Source organism: Molothrus aeneus, chromosome 5 (genome assembly GCF_037042795.1).
Source record: "Molothrus aeneus isolate 106 chromosome 5, BPBGC_Maene_1.0, whole genome shotgun sequence".
Classification (NCBI taxonomy): Eukaryota; Metazoa; Chordata; class Aves; order Passeriformes; family Icteridae; genus Molothrus; species Molothrus aeneus.
The window spans coordinates 66751160-66767618 of NC_089650.1; the positions used below are offsets into that span (position 1 = coordinate 66751160).

The 16459-nt window shown below is 41.8% G+C and overlaps 1 long non-coding RNA gene across 1 annotated transcript; it reads right to left on the reverse strand.

Moving 5' to 3' along the window:
- Positions 1 to 1089: 1089 nt before the first annotated feature.
- On the reverse strand, positions 1090 to 9347 carry LOC136557388 (uncharacterized). Its single transcript, XR_010783761.1, has 3 exons — positions 9238 to 9347; positions 6893 to 6993; positions 1090 to 1183 (listed from the first exon to the last, which is right to left on the reverse strand). It is a non-coding gene; the product is annotated as an uncharacterized lncRNA (long non-coding RNA).
- Between the last annotated feature and the right edge of the window lie 7112 nt (positions 9348 to 16459).

Consider the following 16459-nt stretch of genomic DNA (forward strand, 5'->3'; position numbering starts at 1 on the left):
TTTAATTTATGATGTGGCCTTTTATTTTAAAGGAACATAAACTGAAAATATTCAGACATCAAAGGAAGAATCTCAGCTTTCACTTCTAAATTCTATTTTATTATTGCTGTTAGCCTCCCAGTAGCAAAGGAAATGAGTTCTTTGGTAATCATTTCCATTTAATTTTCAGCTCCCTTCTGTTGATAGCATCGTGTGTAACCTTTTTTCTAACAGTTACTTTAAATTGTGTATTTTGATATTCCATTCAGCTGGTGGAGAAAGAAAAATCCGTTCTAAAAAAAGCCATTTTATCTCTTCTGTACATGAGCTCAGCAGGATAATGTGATATCTCAGTGAGCATATTTATTTTAAGTTATTGGTATTTTCCACCAGGGTGAAATTGTTCAAGATATAACCTCTCATTGCCTCCCCTCTTCCTGCCCAAAAAATGTCATGGGGCCAAAGCAGTGGAGAAAAAGGAACAAAATAGCAATGCTCATTGAAAAGGAACAATAATCCACCCAGCAAATCACCTCAGTTCTGGTCATTCTGGGCAGGATGAAAAGAGTGAAAAAATCTGAGAAAATGGGGGAAATGGAGCACACAATCATCACAGGGATAATAAATCCCTGGGCACAGTTTTTGAGGCAGTGAGGGAGAGGTCAGCAGTGCCACCTTTCTCATAAAGATGTTAAAGCTCAATAATGTGGTTTGGTTCTTCAGGAGATCCACTGACACTGGAATTCAGATGGCAAGAGGAATGCTGGTTTTCCTTTGTGCTGGGCTGTCTCTACACCAAATCACAGACTTGCTTCTTTTTCTTTGGGTGTACTGAAAAGAAAGGAATAAATAGAAAGCCTCCACAAAAGACCACAGCAGCTTTGGCTGAAAAACAGCCAAAAGCAACGATTGAACCTTCTGAAATGACAACTAAATGCCTTAATATTTCAATTAAATTCCTTGTTGAGACTCAGCAATGCTTTCACAGACTTATGTGGAATAACCACTGAAGAGAGGCAGCTGTAACAGCTCAAACCACTGCTTTTAGCAGCAGCACTTACCTTGCAGCACTTCCCATGTTCCAAATGGAGGGTCTCCAATGGAGCTCTGGGGAGCTGTGATGTGGCTCTATCAGCACAGGAGCAGATGGGAGATTAAGATCTCGTGCTTCCAAAGTCTTCCAAAATGTTATGTCTAGACATAGCTGAGAAGGTGACAAGGAAAATTCAAGGCTGGGGCTGCAGAAGGCTAGTGCAGGAGAAAATGCCCTTTTTTTTTTCTTGGTATAAAGAAATAATAAAGACTGGTTGCTGTGGAGTCACTCTCTGAAATGCACGATTCTTACTCACCATCAGTGCTCAGCCAAATACTGACACTGGAGTGGTGGAACTATGACCAAACTCTTCATTTCCAGAAGAAATAAGTCAGCCCTGCAGTGGAGGCAGCTTTCCACCGTGGCTTACCACAGATGTAGCTCAGTATCCCTGGCACAATTCCTGATTTACACCAGGGAATCAGCCCCAAACATCTGCCTGTTCGTTTGATTAGAGATTTTGGATTAACCCTGTGCTTCTTCTGCTGCTACAGAGGAGAGGTCTGGAAAGTGATTTTATTTGAATGTGGCTCTGCAAACAACATAAACCTTATTTCATGTGGTAAGGATCCCTTTTATTCACAGTCTGTAGACCTGAGCTGAATTTTAAGTTTGGAATCTATTTTCCATGATAGGACAAGCCTTATTTTTTCATCTGATTTTAGCTACAGGGATCATGGAATCATAGGATTGTTTAGACTGAAGAGGACCTCTAATTCCATGGATTCCAGCCATTAATCCAACACAGCCAGGAGCTCCAAGGGTCCAGCTCAACAGGACAGGGAGTTTTCCCACATGATCAGCAGAGGCACATGGAGAGGAAGGTTGATCCCATCCCAAAAAGGGGATCAACAAAAATTCCAACAAAACACTCTCCAGCTGCCTGTAAGACCAACACCAGGACTGAGCCAATATTGTGTCTGTGACACATCTGCAGCCCAGGTGACATTAAAGTGCTGTAGAAATCTGTGATTTACACCTGTACTAGAGTGTGTGGAGTGTAGGTGTTTGTTCCTGACTGAGCACAACCTCAGCTCCCTCTACAGTCACTGAGGACTAATTATTACTGTCAGAGAAACTTATAACCCCCTTACAGCCTGCCCATGGAGTGCTGGGGATTTATTACCTTGATGGCAAGCACCAAAAATGTTGTGAAGCATTGGAAACAGAAATGTAGGGAATTTTTAGAACTTTGGGCCTGTAAGCCAAAGCTTAGACTTAAACACAGAATTTAATCTGTGACTTTGGAAAAGACTTCCAAACTTAAGTACTAGAAGCAGGAATGTGGATTTATAGTCTAAAGCAGAGACATGTTAAGAAGAAGAAAGTTCAGAGTTTTAAAGATATAGAAAAAATAAAAGTAATTACAAAGATAAAGGAGAAGTTTAGAATACAGTACTGTAAGTTTGTGTATCATAACATGATTGACTAAGAAAATTTACACTGTAATATGAGTCTATTAGACAAAATATTTAACAATTGGATCAAAAACATAAATATCCTTATTAGCAGTGTTTTATTAGTCAATAAAACACTGCTAGTAAGTCTTATAACTAAGGGTCTTGTAATCTTCTGAACTATATAGTAAAGATGTGAACCAAACTCACACTTCCTGTCTATGTAGAAGATAAGAAAAATAATCACATCATCTAAAAAACTCAGAGATCTTGTCTCTAACTCATTCAAAATTCCTTCAAAAATCCCTATAGTGAAGTAAACCCAGGTGTGATCTCTGTGATATTCTGGCTAAGTTCCTGGTGATAATGCCAACAGGCTGAAGATATTGCCCTGATCCCTCTCTTCCTAGACTTGCCATCTCCAAAAAAGGAGAAATCAGCCCATGCTGAAGTGACCTCATCCAAAACATTCAGTGTTGTTACTCCAGATTTACACCACTGTAAAACATTCCAGGTATCTCCTGAGTCCCTGACAATGACAGGGCAGCAAAGGGCTGAGACCTGTTCCCTTTGGATCAACCCTCTGCATGTGCAGATGTTCATCCTTCTCTCACCTTTCAGCTCACAGAGGGGGGATTTCACCTCTCCAGAATTATTTCTGAAGTCACTCTGTGCCAGTTGTGCACTCTGACATGCCTGGGTGAAGCCTTGGGTCTGTTCCAGGGCAAAGTAAAGAAAAATCCAGAAGCCTCAACAAATTAACTTGAAATAAAATTTACTCAAGTAGCTTTTATGAATATCAAAATTTTCTTCCTGTGAGGGAAAGAAACCACTTTTATCTACTCTGAATCCTAGCATCTTCCTTCAATGCTCTCAGCAACATCCTTAGCAAGTTGAGGACTTGGATCCACAATTCCTGCATGTCTGGCCATCTTTGGGCATGGAGATTTAGCTCATCTCAGTCTCTTTTTCTCTCATTCACTCACTGTGTTTAAATTATTCCTTCCTTTTTACTCACTCAGCAGAGAACTGAAATTTGCTGATGTCAGGATCTCAGAACAGATGGGAGAGCAGTATTGATTAGGCAGTTGAGAGGAGGACATAAATGGCTTGTTAAAAGTAAATAATAATAGTTTAAATGCTGTGTACAAACCTTTATAAAACCTAGTGAAGCAAACAGAATAATCTTTCCAGAAATCCATCTGAGTTTTTTAGCACGGTGATGAAATTCAAGAGACTTTTTCACTTCCTTATGTTAGTGCTGATATAAGAACTGATTGAATCAACAGTCTGGAACTGCCAGAGATGAGCCTGCCTTCAGCATCCCAGCCAAATGAGATGTTTGCAGCTGATGTGTAAAAGGGAAAAGAGAATTGATGAGGGGGAGAGAGCAGGAGGACAGGAGCTGCAGAGTGTGAGCCAGTTTTGTTAGGAGTGGGGAGGGAAATTTATTTTTTCATCATAAATTCAGAGTCTGGGCCCAAACTCACTGCTGTGTGTGACATCCAAATTGGGGTCTAAGGCAGGGCATGGTATAAAGGCATGGATGAGATGTATCCTTATTGATTTTGGTTCAGGTTTGATATGTATAAAGTCCTTCAGAAATGAGAGCTTTGTGAAGTCCGTGCTTAAAATCCATCTGTTCCTCCATCCACAAACCACACAAGTACCCAAGCTGGTTTTGACTCCCAGTTATCATGGTAGATCTAAAAACAAATTAAAATTCTAAGGTTATGTATCAAAGATCTGGAGAAAGAAAATTCATTTTGAGCTTGGGCTGCTATTCTCCCTCAGATAAATGCCATGTTTTCCTGATCCATGTCTCTGCTGATCAATCAGAATCTGGACAAAGTCTGCAGCAGAGACCGAGTCACTTCAGAAGTGTTCAGAATTATAATAATAGCTCAAGATGAGGGACAGAATGTTAAAAAAAATAAAATAAAAAAAAGAGGGAAAAAGAATGGAAAAAAAATCTTGCAAGCTATTTGCTAGGGAGAAAAGAGGATTTTCCTGTGGACCCATTCCCTGTTGCTGTCACATTGACTTGTTTCAGCCAAGAAGGTGCACAAGGACATGATGGCAGGACTGGTCCCTGGAATGCTGGAGATGCCTCCTCTGGAAGGACATTGCTTCCCTCAAGTGTTCATCAGTGCTGCTGCAGAAGGAAATGCTGGAATCTCACTGCCTTCATCCCCTGAGCCCTGAATTTCACCCACGATGGGTTGGGCACCATGAAGGGGGTCCCTGCTTCCTTCCCACCCCGGGGCAATGGGCCAGGAGGAAACTCTCTCCTTTGCTCCTATGAATTGTTCAAGGTTTCCAGTGACTGATTTCAGAAAAACTGAAATGCCCTGTGTTGGAACCCAGGACATTCCTCTGGCTGCCCTGGAGGACTCGAGACCCTGGCAGGGGGCTCAGAGACCTTGGCACAGAGTCAAAAACATCTGTAGCTTTGATTTGAACCCATGGAAACAATTCCCAACTTTGTATGAAGATGTACAAGCCACAAGAGTTTGAATAGAATGATAGTGAATTTACCACAGGGTAGAAAAGTAGAATTTTGGAGTTTTTAGAATGAGGGTTCAAGAAGAAGAAGGAAAAAGACAGAACACGCTCAGATTCCTCCATCTTGCTTCTTGAACCCCCATTCTAAAACCTCCAAAATTCTACTTTTCCAACCTGTGACAAATTAACTGTCATTCTGCTCAAACTCTTGTGGCTTGTAACTCCTCACACAAAGTTGGTAATTGTTTCCATGGGCTAAAATCAAAGGCACAGGTGTTTGTGACTCTGTGCCAAGGTCTCTGAGCCCCCTGCCAGGGTCTCGAGTCCGCCAGGGCAGTCAGAGGAACGTCCTGGGTTCCAGCAGCCCTGAACAGATTCTGTTGGGATGTTTTCAGGTGAAATTTCTTGTAGATTCAAGGTGCTGTGGAAAAATCCTTATTTAAAGAAAAAGTGAGAGATCCCAACAACTTTTAAAGCAGATTCCACCTCTCAGCGTAGAGACAAATTAAATATCTGGCCCCAGGACTTTTAGCAGAAGTGACAGCCTAGGAATTTGAGATATGGGCACACTGGAATACACAGCACTGCAGGGAAGCAAAATTTCTTACACAGCCTCATAACCAAAAAGACATATCAATTAAAGATTTTGAAACAGCTACATGCAATGAATAATTAACTTGTGGAAATCGGTGCTGAAAGATAATGTGGAGTTTAACAGCACACCAAATGTTTTAGTAATCTTGGACAAAAACATTTGAGGAATAGGAAAAGAATAAAAAGAGAAACTCACAGCTGGGTCAGATCAATAGAACTCATGGTGCACAATCAACTCCCCAACCATGGTGAGAAGTCCTTGTGCAGGGAAATCTAAGAAAAAAATGATCCTCCTAATTTCCCCTCTCTTTTAGCTCCAAACTTAATGCAAAGAAGGAACAGAATATCAACAGAAAAAATAATTTTGTGGCAATAGCGATACAGAAGACACGTGAGTATAATCCCATTTTCCAGATTTGCCTTTAGCAAAGGGCAAATATTACCTCTGCACCCTTCCTTTCCTATGAAAAAGAGATTACCAGTCTTCCTTATAAAGCAGGTGTGCTATAATAGAGCCAGAGCACTTTGGAGATTATCTGCTGATATGATTATGAAAAACACAGATATTAGATAAAAAGACCAATAAAGGAAAAATTGTTTGTGTTACTCCTGATCCACATGAAGGCAAGAAAATTCCCACAGTGAAGAATTTTCCTGATGAGCAGAAGGTTGCTGTGTAACAACATTAAGGCATCACAGCAACATTAAAGAGAATTGCTGCTATAAACAAGTTATTTGATATATTGAGAATGTTTTGTTTGCCTTAATTATTCACAAACAGGTGGTATTTTTACTAATTTGTTCCCTGCTCAAAATAGTTGGTTTAAACATATTTTTGTCTCTCTGATAGCACATCAGCAGTGTTCTCATTAGTCCTTCCTGGCTATTTGTGTCACTGTTGGATATTAAATCACACATCAGAAATTATGATTTTGCCACTACAGCATCAGCTGCCTCTCAAAAATAAAAAAAAAAGGGGGGAAAACATCCTTTCCTTTTTTTATTTTTTTGTTGGCAAATTATCTGCAAAAAGCTCAGCATTGTTTGAATAATAAAAAAAGCTTTTACAGATGGCCGCAAAAGTGTTTGAAATGAGAGTATTCTCATGAATATTTATTCTCACCAATTCTCCTGACAACTTAACTTTCTGCAGACATTCTTACAAGTAAATATTCAAACAGTTTCCAAAAAGCAAATAAAAAGGGTTTGCACATAAACAGAAGAAAACTCACAGATCCTTTATTTTGCAGTGGTACCTTGAAATCTCACCCAGAAGAAAAGCCCTCTTGTGTTCAGTTCTGTAGAGGCACAGATGAGAAATTACTTCCTTAGTGGAGAGTTTGGTCTAAGTCCACAAAAGAAGGATCCAATACTGTCCTCATTTTCTAGACATGGAGCTCATGCTGACCACAGAGGAGACTTCTCCTAAATTAGACAGCAATTAAAAAAAAAAAAATCACAAAATTTCCCTCTGCTCTCCCTGAATGAGGTTTAGGTCTAGGTGCTTTTTGCCAGGCAGTGATTTAGGGGTTTTTTAGTGTGTGGATTTTTGGCCTTGCACTCTCTGATAACTCCAAACAACGTACAACCTCTATAAAGGGTTCCCTATGTAAAATCTTAGAGTCATGGTGGAAAGGAAGACCTGAAGACCATTTTGTTCCACCCCTTGCCATGGGCAGGGACACCTTCCACTATCCCAGGTTCCTCCAAGTCCCATCCAAGCTGGCCTTGGGCACTTCCAGGGATGGGGCAGCCACAGCTTCTCTGAACAACCTGTGCCAAGGCCTCACCACCCTCACAAGAAAGAATTTCTTTCTAATATCCAATGTAAACCCCATCTCTTTTAGTTTAAAGCCATTCCCTGTATCCTATCCCTCCATGCTTTGTCCCAAGTCCCTCTTCAGCTCTCCTGGAGCACCTTTAAGCCCTGACAGAGGCTTTGAGGTCTGTCTGGAGCCATCTCTTCTCAAGGTGAACACTCCCAGCTTGGCTCCAGCCCTTGGAGCATCTCCATGACCTCCTCTGGACTGACTCCAACAGCTCCATGTCCTTCTTGTGCTGGGCACTCCAGAGCTGGAAGCAGCACTGAGCGTGGGGTCTCAGCAGGGCAGAGGGGTAGAATCCCCTCCCACAACCTGCTGGTCACCCTTGAGATGCAGCCCAGGATGTGGTTGAGCTTTCAGGCTGTGAGTGCACCTTGCCCAGGCATTGTGAGCTTCTCATCATCCAGCACCCCAATGATTCAGCATCTGCTGGGTGCAGATTTGCCCCCGAGCAGGCTGCATGGGCCAGATAGCTCAGTCCTTTATGGGGACAGACTGCCCAAGAACCCAAGCTCTCAGCTGCTGGCAACCATAGCAAGCTTAAGGGATATCAGCTCTTTTAATGATTATCAGCTCTTTGTGATTCCAGCTCTTAGCTTGTTAGGTGCCTAGGCAGGCAGACACAGGGAGAGAGAGGAGAAGGCCGTTCTGATGCTCCACAGTGATGTCTTCATTGGGTGTTCTGCGAAGGGTTCCAGCAACAGCTCTTCTGCTGAACCAGGCTAAAACAGCCCATTATATAGGGTATAGGGGAATCAGAAATTGTCCAATAGCAGGGGTTAGAAGAAGTGACCTATGAGCTTACAGAGAGATAAGCAGGGGCCCAAAGGCAGAAGATAGGGGCTTGCCATGACTTGGCATTTCCTATCTTTAGGCATCTGCCCTCCACAGGGCCTTAGCAGGCCCATGGCCTGCTACACCCTGAGTCCTCCTCCTCAGAGTTGCTCTCAGTCCTGTGTTTTTGCTTGGGATTGCCTCCAGACCAGTGCTAGACCTTGCATTTGGCCTTTTTGAACTTCACCAGGTTAGCAGAGACCCGTTGTCTTATGTACTAAGAGTTCTATTATCATTATAGTGCAAGGATTCCATACTGCCAGAGTTTCATACCTCCTCAATGTTTCTCACAGGCAGCTCCTCTAAGCACTGACTCTTCCTGGTCCTTACAGTAACCATCATTTGACTCCATTTCCCACCAATCCACTCTTTTATACCACTTGTTCTTATTGGCTACAGGTGTGGCCTGTTAAGATCAGGCCTGCTCCTAATCTTCAGTAATTGGTTCAGCTGCAACTCACTGGGGGATAAGAATACATTCTATACCACCCATACTGTATCCCCCTACAGAGACCCACCTCTCCAGCCTGTCCTGGATCACATCCCCCAAACAAGCACTTTGTAGTTGGTGTCAGTACCCTCCACATCCTAGCAGAGGCAAGAGCTGCAATTATCCACTTTAATGAGCAGGGGCTCTTTTGCCTCAGCCAAATTCCACGTCCACTGCAGGATTTTTGAAACAAAGGCAAAATCCTTTCATGGACTGCCACAGTGAGCAGCATTTGAATGGTACAGCAGCACGGGTACAGCAAGGCACAGAGGCTGGAGCTATGGAGGGTGACTGTGAAAAACGCCAATCACTTGGTTTTAAAACTTTAAAAGTTTAATAGTAATAAAATGGTTATAAAAATAGTAATACAATTAGAGTAACAAAAATTTGGACAATTAGGATTTAGGACAATATGAGACAATAAAAACAAAGAGTTAGGGACATCCAGGTACCTTTTTCTGGGCAGTATAAGCCCAAAAAAGGACCCACGTTAACAGAGGATTAACCCTTAAAAACAATAACCTGTTGCATATTCATACACCTCATCCATGATGCATAAATTCCATTCAAACACAGGATTCTGTCTGGGCAGTGTCAGCTTCTTCCTCTGAATCCAAACAGCATCTTCATGGCTGTGTGAGGCAGGAAGAAGTTAATTTCTCCTGATTAATGGAGCAATAAATTCTCTTTCTCTGAAAGATTCACGTGTCCTGTGGCTGCTGTCTCGGTGTGAGTCCTCTCTTTAAAAAAAGTATCCTACATAACATAGTTTCTATTTTAACATTATGTTATAATCCAAAACTATATTTAACACACTACTTGAGAAAATTAACACAGCATAACTTTCTAACACAACACATATAATATTCATTTGAATATTTGCAAAAAGCCAACCATAAAATACGCATTTTTCACAGTGATGTGTTCAGCTGGGATGCTTTTCCCCACCTGGTTCTTTTACAGGAGTTGAATCACTGCAGATTATGCCTGGCTGAAAGGAAACAGTATATTCTGCGGTGTTTAAAGATGCCACACTCATCGCAGAGCTTTTGCAAACCAGTGAGTCAGCAGGAGGAACACAATGCTGGTTCCAGCTATTAGGCAGTTATTTAAAACAAAACAAAAAATATAAAAAAAAGAAAAAAGCCAGCCACTTGTGAATTCAACAGATGCTGTGAATTCCCTGCTTTGCAAAGGCTAAAGTGTTTGCACAGAGGAAAGGGACACTTTTATTAACATAAAGGTCACTGCAGTTCAATTCTTCCTTTGAATGAATTATTCAGTATTTCCTTTTAATCCCGTTAAACGTGGATGTCTGTAAACAAATTCTGGAGATGCAGAGAAAATCAGACTAGCAAAAAGCATGTGCAGTGATGGGAAAGGAACAGAACTGACAACTTTTGGGTGCACAAGGAGCACAGACAGGTTTTAGCTCAATGGAGGAAACACATGTGAGAGCTCAAAACGCCATCTTGACTTCTCCAACCCTTCTCATACGTGTCCTGCCTTCCCCATGCGTGGATGGCTTGTTGCAGATGTGTTTCCAGCAGTGCTTAGAGAATGGGAGGGCCTGTGATCCACAAAACCCATCACTGAACCCTCTAGATATCCAGGCTCCCAGGTAAAACAGGATTAAATTTACTCAAAATGGGATTAAACAGCACAAGTTCTCCTAAATCCATGTGTCCTCTGTTTCCTAGCGGTGTTTCAAAGCCTTCAGAAGTGCTGAAGGCATCTAAGTCTACTTAGAAAGACTGGTTTCATGTAGTTAGGTATAATTTCAATACACCTAATTTCAATGCTTTATATTTTCAGAATATTGAGATGCTTAACTTCCTTTAAGAAAGAGGAAACCTGAAGCCACCATAGATGACATGGCACAATGTAATTACACCAAGCTCTCTGGCACAGATCTACTCTCTCCCTCTCTGTACATCTGTAAAATGTCAGAATAGATTTGGATGGACTCTCTAGACATAACTGGAATTTAAGAAATAATGTTTTTCTCTTTTCCATGCATAGTAATTAATATATGCAAAGACAGAAGCTCCAGAGCTGTACATCCAGCATGTGGATGTTGGAGCTCTGGAACCAGCTAAAAATCAAAATAGATGAAAAGAAAAGAAAATTACAGCATTTTCTGATTAAGAATTGTCTCTTCACAGACTTTTAATTTTCACCAACTCATTGTCAGTCACAGCTATTTGAGGAGTGCTTTGAGCAGCCATTTCATCACTGATCTTTGTAGCTTGTTCTTTTGCAACATCTGTATTTGCATTTAATGAGCCTGCTTGAGTGGTGGTCTCACTGTGAACATTCTCTTTGTTTGCTGGTTCTGGATCTAAAACTCTTCACTTTTAGGCAGCTCTATTTAGCCAAAACCTGGAACTAGCATCTCTTCTGGTTAAAGAGAACACTGTATTTCCAGGAATAACTACTTGCTTTATTTTCATCTAATGAATTCCTGGTGTTTAGTTACTAAAGCCCTTGGGTTTTATTTGCAGCCCTGCCTGAGCACAGAGATCAATCTAAATCCAAGACTCATGTCCACTGTAAGCTTCTCCTGGTGGATAGTGATTTAGGCTTGGTACTTTGATCTATGGATTTTGTCTCTCCTGAATTGGTTCTCCTCAGATTGAGAACAGGGTGAAGTAAATTTTTAAAAAGTATAAAACAAGTTAAAATTGCAGAGATTTGCTCATTGCCAGTCTGAGCTTGTTAGCAAAGGAAGGTATTGCAGAAAACTTATGAACTTTTAATTTCTTGTGTGCCAGAGAAATGTCCTATTTTCTCAGAACTCCTCTTCCTTGTAACTACAACTTATTGCCATGGCACTGGCACCAGCCTTTTCTTTTTTTTCATAGTTCACAGAATTATTTTTTTTCTCTGAAACAGAAAACCACATTGCAAGTTGATCGCCCTTATGTATGCTTGAGTCAGATTCAAAAATAAAGAACAGGCAAGTTCAGACCCAAACAATGGCATGAAAGAAGGCTCTCCAAGACAGAGTTGGCTCATAACCAACCAATTTCCAGTTACATTTCAGAGAAAGACTTCAAGGAGACTACTCTCAGCCATATTTGGTGCTACTGTACTGGCTCTAAATTGTTCTCTCCTTAAACCCTTTGCATGGAAAAGGAGAGACCCAGCAATACCCATCTGTTGTCACCTTTTTCTCCTCAAATTGCTCTTGTGTCAATGCTTTCCTGACAAAGGAAAGAAGGAATGACAGAGAGCAGCCAGGAGAGGGGTGGAACTCTGACTCAGGATAGCAGCCTGATCCTGAGCCTAACTTCACTCACCTGGATAATGACCTTTCTCACAAAGTTAAACACTAACTAGGTCAACATGGGTCAATAGGTCAATACCTCTAGGAAGTGCTTATGGCCACCTAAAACACAAGTCTAACAGATTCTGCCATCCTGTACAGTCAAGAGGAAAAACCAATTAAAGTTCAAGCACCTGACATAACCCAGAATTAAGAAGCAGACTTCATGTAATGCAGTGCACCCCTAAAAATACCACCCCAGACACTGGATTGAAACCAATTTCAGTAAAGAAAATATTTCAATTTTCATTTTCTTCCTCCTTTTCTAGTTAAATAAGACTTATTAATCCTGTTCTCTGATTTCTTCTTTGCTTGTCTTTTTTCGTTGTGCTCCATTCACTTTCTGGATCTACTAAAAACAAAGTTAATAAGCAGAAAAAAGCAGAAAAAGGAGAGTTAATAAGCAGAAAAAGGAGAGTGCCTACAAGGAAAGTCACCATAGTCAGGGCTCTTCCTGTGGCCCTGAGGTCCCAGACAACAACATATTCATCTCCATCAAGTGCAACTCTTTCAGGTCTCATCAAAACTGAATTTTGAATTGCTCTTTGACCCATGCTAAGTTTTGGATGGTGGAAGTTGTCTGGAAGAACCTCAGCCAGTGAGAATTTCATTTTTGGGTTGGTTTTTTTTTGGTGGTTTGTTTTCTTTTTTTTGTTTTGTTTTGGGGGTTTTTTTGTTTGGTTGGTTTTTGTTTGTTTGTTTGTTTGTTTCTTTTTGGGTTTTTTGTTTTGTTTTGGTGGGTTTTTTTGTTTGTAGTTTTTTTAATCATTCTATTAACTGAACCATTACAGTCCAGGTTCTTGTGCAATTTCGTGCTATGGACACAACCAGACAGATGTGATTAAAATGTGCCTCTTTGTGGCAAGTCAAGAGCCATTCTTGTACTGACAGATTACTCCAAATTTCTGCTTTTGAACCGTCAGAGCCTCAAAGGTTCACAGAATCCTGGAGGGGGAAGAGAAGATCTCTGAATGAAGCTGATCCTTTCCAAACTGCTCTAAAGTGGAGGACAGTAGGAGCTCACAGAGCCAGTAATGGCCAGTAATTTAAAATAGCTTCTTTTCCCCTTTTCCCTTGTTTTTGGAATCAGCAGATGGGGGGGATTCTCCTTCAGACTTGAATCCCAGCTGATGGTCAGGCATTGCCCAATTCCCTTGAATTATTTGTAATTCTTCCACAAGCAACACTTCCCTGTCACAAATTCAGTCTGAGTCAAAGTTTGGACCACATTGGTTGGGATCAGATGCCCTGGAGTCGAAAATAGCTCTAAGACCATGACCTTCTGCTGGAGATTTTTAGCAAAGATTTCCCCTGAGAAAACAAGCAATTAAAGAAGATATTTTATAGCTCTGGGTGACCAAGCCTGCTGGTTTGTGCCCACCCTTGAGAGACTGTGAGCCCCATCAAGGTCACTCACAGCATTTTTATTGTGCCCACCTGGGTGAGTGCTGCACTTAGAGCACATTTCCAGCATGTCTGTTTGATTCTTGTAAATTTGAGATCTGCTCTCCAAATGAGTTGCTTTAATTAGCTGTTTGAGTGGAGTTTTCTGCCAGCAAACTCATTTGCTAAAATATGCATAGAAGGTAAATGCAGAAGAATATCTACCAGTTGTGAGCGTGTCTAGAAATTAGAGTGAATATCCAGTGCACTGATTTGACAATAATTGCTATGATACATTAAATCTGGGCCATTTTTATGCCTGGAACCATGATTCCTGAAGTTGTCTGAGTCTGTTCTATAAATCCACTTCACTTGTACAGCTGCTGTACCCAGTTGAGGTCGGGTATGAAAGGAAGTCATTTTTATCCGACAGCCATTTGTTGGCAACAATAAAATCAGCTGGCAATCACAGCTCATTTCCTGCTGCTGAGAGGCCTCACCAATAATTCCCAACCCTCACACAATTCCCTGCAGAGCAGCCTCAGGATGGATGAGCAAAGTTGGTCTCAGATCCACAGGGTGGGAATTGTGCAGCATCCCAGGCCCCCTCTGAGCTCAGAGGGAGCAAAAGCTGCCACCCCTGCTCAGGGAAACAGAACAGGGCACTCACAGCTCCCTGAACTGTTCCATTATTAAATTGTTGGACTCAGTGGGGTCTTGTTTAGCCTAAAGGATCCTAGGATACCATGATGATGCACTCAGGGAGGGCAAAAATTGACTTTTTTCTCTCTGAACCTCCTGTGTGCTGCCTGTACCTGAGCTGCATGGCTGGGAAATATGACAATTTATATCACAATTTACACCTTTCCAAACTCTTTAAACCTCTCCTTGAGTTGTCTGTGCCATGAAACACAGTGCCCAAACCCCATGCCTGGAAAGGGGAGACTTTTCCAAAAGTTCTCCAGCTGTATTATCTTTTCCCACACTGATGTGGCTTGGTGGGCAGCAGGGCAGGCAGTGCCAGTGCCAAACCTCTTCCCAAATATTCATGGTATTTGTTTGCATTTTTCCTGCCCCTGTACCAACCTCTCCTCTCCTGTTTTCCATCTGGATTGTAAAACTTCCATCTTTCTAGTGCACTGGGGTTAAAACTGTTCATACTAATGAGTGAAATAAATGTGCCAGGGGATGCTCCCATGTACTGGGGTCACCTTGAATGTCATGGCTTGACTCTGTGGCACTGACCCAGCAGCCACAACAAGGCTGTGAGCAAACTGCCAGATGGAAATGGTCCCTGGACTGGACTAATTGCCAAATGTGGGAATGGTTTGGAGGTTACTTAGTAGAAATAAGCCAAATTTGTGCCAGGGAATGTTCTGATATTTCACAAACATTGGCAGTGGCCAATAATATTTCCAGCACTCTTGACCAGTTTTATCTGCATAATTATACACAGGTTATATACCTGTACTGGTGTGCTTGTGTCCAGGGAGACCTGGTCCACAGTGGGAATTCCTAATTATCCCTCAAAGAAGGCCACATAAATGAGTAAATGATGGTCAATCTCAGCCCTCCTTCAGAACCATGGTCTCTGATCTCACAGTTTTCCCAAAGAGCAATTGTGACACACATGTATTTTGCAACCAGCAGCAAATCTGTCACTGCTTCAAATCTGGCCAAAAGTCACCTGGTTTTTCTTACAAATGTCTAGTGCAGGTCTAGGTCAAAACCTGGGCACTGAGGTGACAGCATGGTAGGAATTACACAGAATAACAAATACAAATGTTGCTGTGAGCAACTTTTTTGTACATGTAGGTTGACTGGGTAAGATTTAATCTGGCAGTGCCCTGCTTTTTGAAAAGAGGCCAAAACTGTCTTTAAAAGTTTCAAGAGCTTTTTCTGGGAAGGAATTGCTTGTTGGATTTAATAACACAATAATCAAGTCCAGATATAGCCCGACAGACTAGATAATGCAAAGTCTCCATGCACTGAAACTTTACAGGGTGGGAAAAATAATCAATGTCTGGTTTTAAAGGGTGGTTGTAGGGATTTACCAGACCATTTATGAAAGGAGAGAGCACAAAGCTGAAGCACCTCCTGAGATGTGAGTGCCACACACCTTTAATCCACTATGATGTGTGAAAAAAAAGAATAAAATTACTACCTGGAGACCCTGGGTGGGATAGAGATGGAGCCTGGCCTAGACTTTATGCCTCTGTCTTGTGTTGATCCAGTGTTTCCAATAGTTATTATTTTCCTCAGGAAAGCTGCCAAAGAGATTGAGAATCTGTAGCCTGTTCAGTGAAGAAAAAAGCCTCTGTCCCTTCTCCAGAAGTGAACACAAGATGGTGCTGCCATCCACCAACTGGCAGCCTTGGCCAGCCTTGCTTGTAACCTTACACTGCTTCTGGTTCTTGGGATGTTTAAAATGAGAGTTATTAGAAATGGCTGAGCATGCTCATGTAGAAATCAGGGCTTCCCCCCCACAAATGTGGTGGGGTCAATAACTCAGATGCCTCAAATTACACCAGAGGAGGTTAAGGCTGGATATTAGAAAAAATTCCTTCACTGAAAGGCTTGCCAAACATTGGAATGGGTTGCTCAGGGCAGTGGTGGAGTCACCACCCCTGAAGGATTTAAAAGATGTGTAGATGTAGCACTTAGGGACATGGATTAGTGTCAGACTTGGCAGTGCTGTACTAATGGCTGGATTCAATGACATTAGAGATCTCTTCCAAACTAAATGTTGCTCTGACTCTGTGAAAATCCTCATTAGTCCAGGCAGAAAGTGCCAGATGGCAAATGGAACACGAGCTGAGCAAAAAACTAGCAACAAAAAAATGCACTCTCCAGGATTATACTGTAACCAAATTCAGAGCTGCTGTGTCTGCAGTGTTCCCACCCCAGTCAGCATTTGGGAAAGACTTCTCAGTCCACTGTGGATGCTGTGCAAATTCCCAGCTCTTTGCTCCTCTCTAAGGAAAAGCTCTGATTGATGTGTGTGAGCCTTGAGCCACTGGGCCAGACTGAGCC